Source organism: Mus pahari, chromosome 13 (genome assembly GCF_900095145.1).
Source record: "Mus pahari chromosome 13, PAHARI_EIJ_v1.1, whole genome shotgun sequence".
Classification (NCBI taxonomy): domain Eukaryota; kingdom Metazoa; phylum Chordata; class Mammalia; order Rodentia; family Muridae; genus Mus; species Mus pahari.
Window position 1 is genome coordinate 51,915,654 of NC_034602.1, and position 9,108 is coordinate 51,924,761.

Consider the following 9,108-nt stretch of genomic DNA (forward strand, 5'->3'; position numbering starts at 1 on the left):
TTTAATCAATTTAGAGGAAGACATCTAAAATAACCCTATTCCATAGCCTTTGATCAGTAGTTATTTTAAGTCTGATAGCAAGCATGCTCTGCTTTACTTTAAAGTATTGAAACCCTTCCTTCATCTCTGTCAAGTCGCAGAAAAGAAAGCTTTCAAATGTAGGCCATTCTACCGTTGGTTGTCTCATTCAAAAGGTCACTCTAGCCCCGTATACAGTATGTAATTGGATCAAGCACTTCAGTGCATGGCCAGTACTTAATCACTGTCATTTGGTCTCACAATATGTCAATTTATCTTGCTCATTCAATTTCCCTTTGACAAGAGATAGTATGATTATCCAAGAGCCTGCTTTCTGCCATATTTCAGGAGCGCTATAGCAAGAAGGAATGATGGATGAGTTTCCTGGTACTGCCTTTCACATGTTGTCAGTCCTCTGGGTCCTAATTTAGTTTCTCTTCTTACTCCGGACATCTCTCTGAGCACTTTCACATACTCTCCTGAATCCAATTACATTCTATGTACTGATTATGACAAAATATAATATTTCAATCAAAATCATGCTCCTTAGATTCTAATATGTTGACCCAACTTCTTATGTATTTCTCCTTGGAGATCCAATGGATAATATTAATATTCTTGGTAGAAAGCTTATCTTTGTCCCTTGAATATGTTCATCTTTCTCTTCATTCCCTAAGGTTATCATTCTAACTATTATATAATTTACCATTAAGCACCTATTTAAGTATTTTTCAGCTTTATGTATATGTGAATGTTTTTTAAAATATTCTATTCTGAATGCATATGGTCTTCCTGAATGACAAAGCTAAGCACAGTTTTTTTCTGCTTAAATATTGTGCCAGGCCTAATAGTTCTAGAATAACCTTAAGTTACTTCACATAACTTATCTTGCTTAGTAAGGTAAGCTGATGTTTTTCTCGTTATCACTAACTTTAAAAAGAATGTGAATGCATAAAACAGAGAGAAAGAGAGAGAGAGAGAGAGAGAGAGAGAGAGAGAGAGAGAGAGAGAGAGAGAGAGAGAGACTCAAAGTTTCAGGACCACAGAAGATCTTTGAGTGAAGTAGCCCAGGCTGCGTTTTTTTTTCTTAAGTGTCCAGGTTTGCATAGAAATCTCAAGCCCTTTTATTTTTATTTGCATATTTAAAGCTAGATATTTGCACATCATAATTTTGTGAAAGTGAAGCTTAGATTTTTCCTTTATAAGTGAAATAATTAATTTTATGACAATATCATGTATGAATACTGTATGCACATGTACACTACCTACTTAGATTTTTAGTGTTACACATATGAATATGTGCTTATGGATGCCCCACTTGGGAATGGATAACCTATTAGAGGTTTGAAACATTAAGCAAACTGACTCACTTCCTTTCATCAACCGTTTAATATAATTGTGAACCATATTCTGAATGACCATCCTTATAATGACAGGTAGGCATAGCTCTCACTAATCACCAAATGAGCCTCCTTATTCAACCAACCAAGTCTACTACAGAGAACAACTGGTCAAACATCAGAGAATAAATTGCTGTTTAGAATCAAGCCTGAATTTGTTCATCTATAATGCAATGCCTACCCTTGTCTCTGAATATGTCATAAAAGAGGTAGGAGAAGGAGATTTAGTTGAGTAAACAGGATCTCCATCATGACTACACTGCTTGACAAGCCTATGTAGATGGGAAATGTCCCAAGTCACCATTGCTGAGTCAGATGCCTATTAATCTTCCTACCAAATGTTTCCATGCAATGATGTCTCTGGCACTGCTGTTATATTCTTTTCTGTTTGTCCTCCTGGCAAGAAAAAATTCTAACTGATTCAGTATTATATTTTAGACACTGAGTGTAGCTCAATTAGCATAGAGTTGGTTAATACATGAATGATAACTTCAGAGGCACAAAAGCATGTTGATATCCAGTTAAGGATATGAGCAAAAGGAAGGTACTCCGTTTTACAACAATGAGTTCATGAATGAGCCTAAAATTGAATTCACCACTTAAAATCTCTCTTGTGTCTTTCATCTTTCATCCTTCTGTAGTTTGGGGTTACAGTCTTATCTGTTTTGTGTGTCTTATGTCTATAATAACGGCTTTGCTCTGTATTGATTAAAGAACACAGAAAGAGGGGCATGAAAAATGGATGAGGAATTCTGTACAGAAAAATTAAACCCAGTTTTGTAAGGGAAGAGATAATTTTACCGAATCAACTGAACCAAAATCACTGAGTATAAAAAGCATGTTATCAAACTATTTCTGAATGCTGTTTCTAATATTTTTGGTGAATATGTCATACAATGTTATTACTGGTCATGTGGCCAAATTTAACAAATAATTACCAAATTTATATATGCTCATATATATTATTTTTGGCCTATGCCATGGAGAAGTGCATGAATGAAGTCTAAAGCTATGCATAAGCTTAGTTTGTAAAAGCCTATTGAATGGTAATCCTATTGTAGGATATATTGTCATAAAGGCAGGTTAAACTTACAGCCCGAGTCCATGGTAGGATAGCAGGCTGGGAGTGATTTTTAAAGGCACTCAAGGCACATATGGACTTTGGGTTTTTTTTTTTTTAAGTTCAGATTTTTGGTGATTTTATATAAAATAGTATAGAATAAATGTCAAAAATATAAGATTGGTATTAAATGAATAAATAAAAATAGTTAATCATTTTGGTTTAGGATCTTTATCTAAATATTTCAGTGCAAATTTTAATTAAATGAAAATCTATTCAACTTTATTGTTTTTCACATGATAATGATTAATTTCCAACCCCCTATTTTTCAATAGTTTCTTTTTCTAGCTAGTTCTGGTGATGTGACTCAGTTGTGGCTATTAAGGCTCAAGTAAATTGGTCTGAGTGATAATTCATTTATTAAACTGCTTTCCACGCCAGCTGAGTTCAATCCCCTCTACCTTAATTAAAAGCTTGACCTGGTTTTTGTAATCCTAGGGTTGGATTGGCAAAACCATAAGATCCCTGATGTTCTCCTGTCAGATGGTCATGCTGACTTGGAGACTGCTATGTCCGAGCCAAAGACTTGTATGGAAAGAAAAACTAGACACCTACTGAGGAAACACTCCATAGGTTCATCCAGCCTCTATATGTGTGTGTATATGTGTGTATTGTGTGTATGTGTGTGAGTGTATACCTTTGCACACAGGTGAACATATACTCATATATGTAGCACAAACCACATCAAATGAAATAAAGCAAAAGTACTGTAAGTAAAATAAAAATATATAATTTTGTTTCAGGGATGTAATATTTTTTTACTAAATGAAATATGGTAACAGAAGAAGAAAGATTTTCCTTAGAACTCTTTGTTTCTTATTCTTCATCTTAGACTGGGCATGATTTTAGAGCTGTGACATCCATCATATAAAACCACAATGATGTCACTCATGAGAATAAAAGCAAGTATTTTAAAATTGAGGAAGGAAAACAACATTTTGGTTTTGGAAGAAATGTATCAAGAACATAACTATTAGCTTTTGGTTTCCTACCACATAAACTATTAATAACAAAAGTGGAGTGATCCAATATCTAGAGAGCATTTAGTAACTGTACTTCATAATGGATATATTTGTTTTGCTGGCCATCTTTCTGCCATTATCCTAAAACAGGTGAGAATGCTATGTTATTGAAAGTAAAGGTTTTGTTTGTTTTTTGTCTAACTTTTTAAGGTTTCAGTCCATTACTTACAAGCCCATTCATTTTGAGCTTTTCATAATATATTCTACTGTAGCTATAGATTATGGTTGAGAAAAACCTCTTATGTTATAGCTGAACAGAGAAACAGGTTAAATGACCTACTGACTCAATAGTTTGCAGTCATTATATATTTCACCATCTGGTGGTAATACCAAACAAGCAACCTATTCTTTATCACTTTCATCTTTTGAAAACTATATAATTTCTATGACATTATACCAGCCAGCCCACAAATTGTATATAGAGTCAATGGAAAGACCTCCTCTATAGTCAATATTATATAAACTGTGTTTAATAAAAATAATTGGTTTTCCAGTTCCTTATATAGTAAAATGAAGAATCAAATTCTCTTATAAAAAGGGAAATTCATGCAATATAAGCAATTTCTATGCTATTTGAAAACTTAAACTAAAATAATGCAGCACATGATATTAAGTAGCTAGTCTACATATCACAGTTTTATAACTTATGTGGAAGAGAGTAGAAAAACATCAAATTAGCAACGAATCCTTACTTAATAATACAACTATGTTCAAGTAGTTTGAGACTAATTACAGTCTACTAGAAAATGTTTTATAGTCTAGTAATTATAAACATATGTGTGTATAATATACTTATGGTTAAATTGTCATGCTGATGTGTCATAATTTATATAAATTTTCAACACATAATCATTTCCAAAGCATGCAGTTTTTTATTGCCTACAAAGAATTAATGAGGAAACATAATAATAATAGAAAAATCACTTTATGTTAAAGTTAGCCTTATATCATTTTCTGCTCTGGGGCTCAAGGGTATAGAATTTCTTTCACCTGCAAGAGATTTGGATACAATTCTGAAATCTCATGATTTGTTATGACCACTTATTCTTGAAATAAAATAGGATGCCAAGCATAAATAATAGATGTGAGAACTAAGAGTAAGAAATATATATCACTCATTCATCCATTGAATAAACTCTCACAAGTTTTAAAGCAAACAAATAAATTTATATTCAATATATTTCTTATGAATATGAATGCCAACACAAACATTTAATACATATCTGGAGGATATCATCCTTAGTGAGGTAACCCAATCACAAAAGAAGTCACTAGATATGCAGATATTAGCCAAGAAACTTAGAATATTCAAGATACATTTTGCAAAACACAAGAAAACCAAGAAGGATGTCCATCGTGTGGATACTTCATTCCTCCTTAGAATAAGGAACAAAATATCCATGAATGGATATAGGTACAGAGACAAAATTTAGAGCTAAGATGAAAGGATGGACTATCCAGAGACTACCCCATCCGGGAATCCATCCCATCATCAGCCACCAAACCCAGATACTAATGCACATGCCAGCAAGGTTCTGCTGAAGGGACCCTGATATAGTGGCCTCTTGTGAGGCTATGCCAGTGCCTGGTAAACACAGAAGTGGGTGCTCACAGTCAGCTTTTGGATGGAACACAGGGCCCCCAATGGAGGACCTAGAGAAAGTACCCAAGGAGCTGAAGGGGGNTGCAACCCNGTAGGTGGAACAACAATATGAACTAANCAGTACCCCCTGAGCTTGTGTCTCTAGCTGCATATGTAGCAGAAGATGGCCTAATTGGCCATCATTGGTAAGAGAGGCCCCTTGGTCTTACAAACTTTATATGACCCAGCACAGGAGAAGGCCAAGGCCAAGTATTGGGAGTGGGTGGGCAGGGGAGCAGGGGTGGGGGGGTATAGGGAACTTTTGGGATAGAATTTGAAATGTAAATAAAGAAAATAATAATAAAAAAATAAATAAATAAATAAACACTTTTAGTGAAACATTGTAATGGGAGATAATTAAGTGAAAAGCATTTTCAAAATGTTTGATGGGGGCTAGATAGATGACTGAGCAGTTAAAAGCACATGATACTCTTTCAGAGGACATTATTCAGTTCAGATATGTGTGTATAACATGTGCATTAGTTTCTCTCAGGGTCCAGAAGATGGCACTAGACTCTGTGGAAATGGACTACTCAGTATCAGCTTCCCATTGATGGCGGAAAAAGCAGAAATCCAAGCCTCTGGAAGTAGTGTTTCTAACTAGTGAGTCATCTTTCCAACCCCTGTTATTATTTTCATTACTGTTTCCTTGTTTTATATTCTCTAAGTATACTTTTTTATTTTATATTCTTCAACATAAAAACAGACCTCAATGCAAAATGGAATCCTTCAATCTTTAACAACTTCAATTTCTTCCTTTCATTAATCTGATTTTATGAGACAGACCATAGGAAAGAGGCAGAACATATTCATCCTCATAGCTGAAGCTTGTGAGTGGATGAAAATTATAACATCCTAAAGGAAGACTTGAAATGATGTTCTGACATTGGCAAGCCACCCTGGAGATTTTCCATTTTGGGTACCATTAGGATCAGAATATAGCCAGTTAAACAAACACGTTTGAAGAAAGATTGTAGCAACCACTGCGTAGGTAAGATAAACATTAAAAATATTAGGCATGCAAAATTGGGCACAATGCCTGGCCTATTTCTAAAGAATACAATTCAAATACAGTTGTATCAATTCTTGTGTACTCATTGATATGGCTATAATATAAAAATGGAAAACCAAGCTTTGGTTTAATAAATATTTGGAAATTCCATACATGCCTATAACCCATTTTAATCAAAACCTATCTCCCTTTCCTTCCTTCTCAGTATACTCTTCCAAGCTTATCCCTCCCAACTTCATATGTCCTTTTTATAAAATGCATTAAGTCTACTTTGTGCTTCAAGTAGGTTAATGTTTGTTGGGCAACCTTGCAGGAACAGTGACATACTTCAAGATATGTGACTGTTCTTTCCCAGAGCCATCAAATGCCAATTACTCCCTGGGAGACGACGCTTATGAGCTCCTCCTTATTCATACAGAAACATCCTAGACCTTGCCTGGGTCTTGTACATACAGTCCCTGCTTTTGTGTGCAATGTGCGGCCATGAACAGAGAACACTGTTTTGCAGAAGACATCCATTCCCTCTGCTTTTTAAAATCTCCACACTTCCTTCTCTATGATAATTCCTAAGCCCTGTGGTGAGGGGAAGCGATACAGATGTCCCATTTACATGTGAGTAATTCAATTTATTATCTACTTCTTGAACAGGTAACAGAAATATCTTCTAATACCAACTCATTTTATCATGGTAAAGCATTCTATTTTTTTCATATTTGTTTTTCGCTAAAGTTTATAATGTATGTTTAACCAAAAACATTTGTGGAAATAAAACTCAAAAGACTTTACATCCAAGATTCACATTCAAAATAGCGAGAAATTTACAGCAGTGTTACAGCTTAATGTTGTACTGTGAATCATACCACATCTGTTTTTAGCTGTTGTGAAACAGATCTGTTTTTAAGTAAATTGCTAGCTAGTAGAGGACGAATCTGTATCAAAATAAATTTAAAGGCTTTCTCATGGAAAGCTATACAACTTTTCAATTCATATTTTGTACATATCATTTAAAAATATGTTCGCTAAAAAAAATAAATGCAAAGATTGTGAATCCTTTCCTTGGTCTCATTTGCTTTAATACTTATTGCATGTTTCTAATGATGGTGACAATGTCTATACCTGTGCTCACTCTTTTACGGATTTTGTACTTATACTCCCCAGTAGTCACACATCTTCACGTCATTTCTTGATATATACCTGAATTATATGACAAAGTGCTGCTACTTAGTACAAAGTCACATAATGGTAAAGACCATAGGCCAGGATTTAAATCTGAACTTTCTAAATGCAAATTTCTGTAACTCCTACAAAGTTTTTATTGATAAAATATTAATAGTGATAAAAAAGGATGATCTTTGAAAACCAGATTGTATGTAAACAATTTATTGAAGACGAATGGAAAATCTAAAATCAATCTGACTTAGGGTTATTTTTCCCTACACTTTAAGTCTGACTTGACCCCATTGAAAGACATTAGACATAAAATATTTATTCCTTAGGGCCATTCCAATTTATTCTTTCATTTTCCATTTTAAATATTTTGTATAAACTTTTAAATTTCCATCCATATGTATACAAGCATTTAAATTTTTTTTTTATTTTTTTTAAATACTAACAGAGCATTTATTAGGGTAAGCTGAAGTAGCATTATGGACATTTAAGCCAAGATTTTATTTTTAAATTGGGACATGAGAACCTGTGTAAACCAGAAAATGCATTTTAAATCCTGTCACCATGTGGAGTGGAAGCTCCCACCCCTAACCCCACCAGACCTCTAAACTCCCTGGGGGCCTCCAGTCTCCTGAGGGTTAGGTGGATCATCTCTTTAAATGTCAATATATTAACATATGAAATTTGACAAACTTCTTATAATCTAAAATGAAAATAATCAACCATAGGCTTTTCATTTTCCAAAGTTATTCTTGCACTATTTTCTATTTAATATCAGTAAAATAATAACAGCATGCACAAACTATCATTAACTAGAAATGCAACCTATAAATTGAATAGGGTGCATCCTCTCTCCTTATCATTCCCTCCCCATTATTCCATTTAAGACAAAAAAATTAATTTTAGAATCTTAGCCTATATAACTGCTTCTGTGTTCCTTTACAACCACTAATACTGATTTTATCTAATTTTTTTGTCTGATTTAATTTCCTAGTTATACTATGGAGAGGAATTTTAATCTATAAACAAGGAGATTCCCAACTCTAACAAAAGATCACACCCAAAGACCTAGGTCTGCTTGATCTGGCAGGAATACAGACATGGTCTTGGTATGTGCTTTTCCTTTCATTTCTTTTCTTTTTACATTAAATTATTGTATTTACATTCCAAATGTAGTCTTTCTTTCTGGAAGGTGCTTCCCTCCACCTACACACACTACCTCACACTTGCCAGCATCCTGCTTCCCTGGGGCTTCAATTTTCTACAGGATTAAGCACATCCTCTCCTACTGAGGCCAGAGAAGGCAGTCCTCTGCTACATATGTGCCAGAGACACGGACAATCCAATACATGCAATTTGGTTGGTGATTTTGTCTCTGGGAGCACTGAGGGGTCCAGGTGAGTTGATACTGTTCCTCTGGGGTTGCAATCCCCTTCAGCTCCTTCAGTCTTTCCCCTAACGTTTCTATAAGAGTCCCTGACCTTATCTGGCCTTAGTCCAGTGGTTGGCTGTACCAGCAACTGTCTCAGTCAGATGCTAATACAGCATCTCAGAAGGGCCATGCACTTAATCCCCCAAAATGAGGTTGAAATTAGTTCATAAAAGGTAGAAGTCATGCATGAAAGTGACTAATTCTTCTTCTTCTTCTTCTTCTTCTTCTTCTTCTTCTTCTTCTTCTTCTTCTTCTTCTTCTTCTTCTTCTTCTTCTTCTTCTTCTTCTTCTTCTT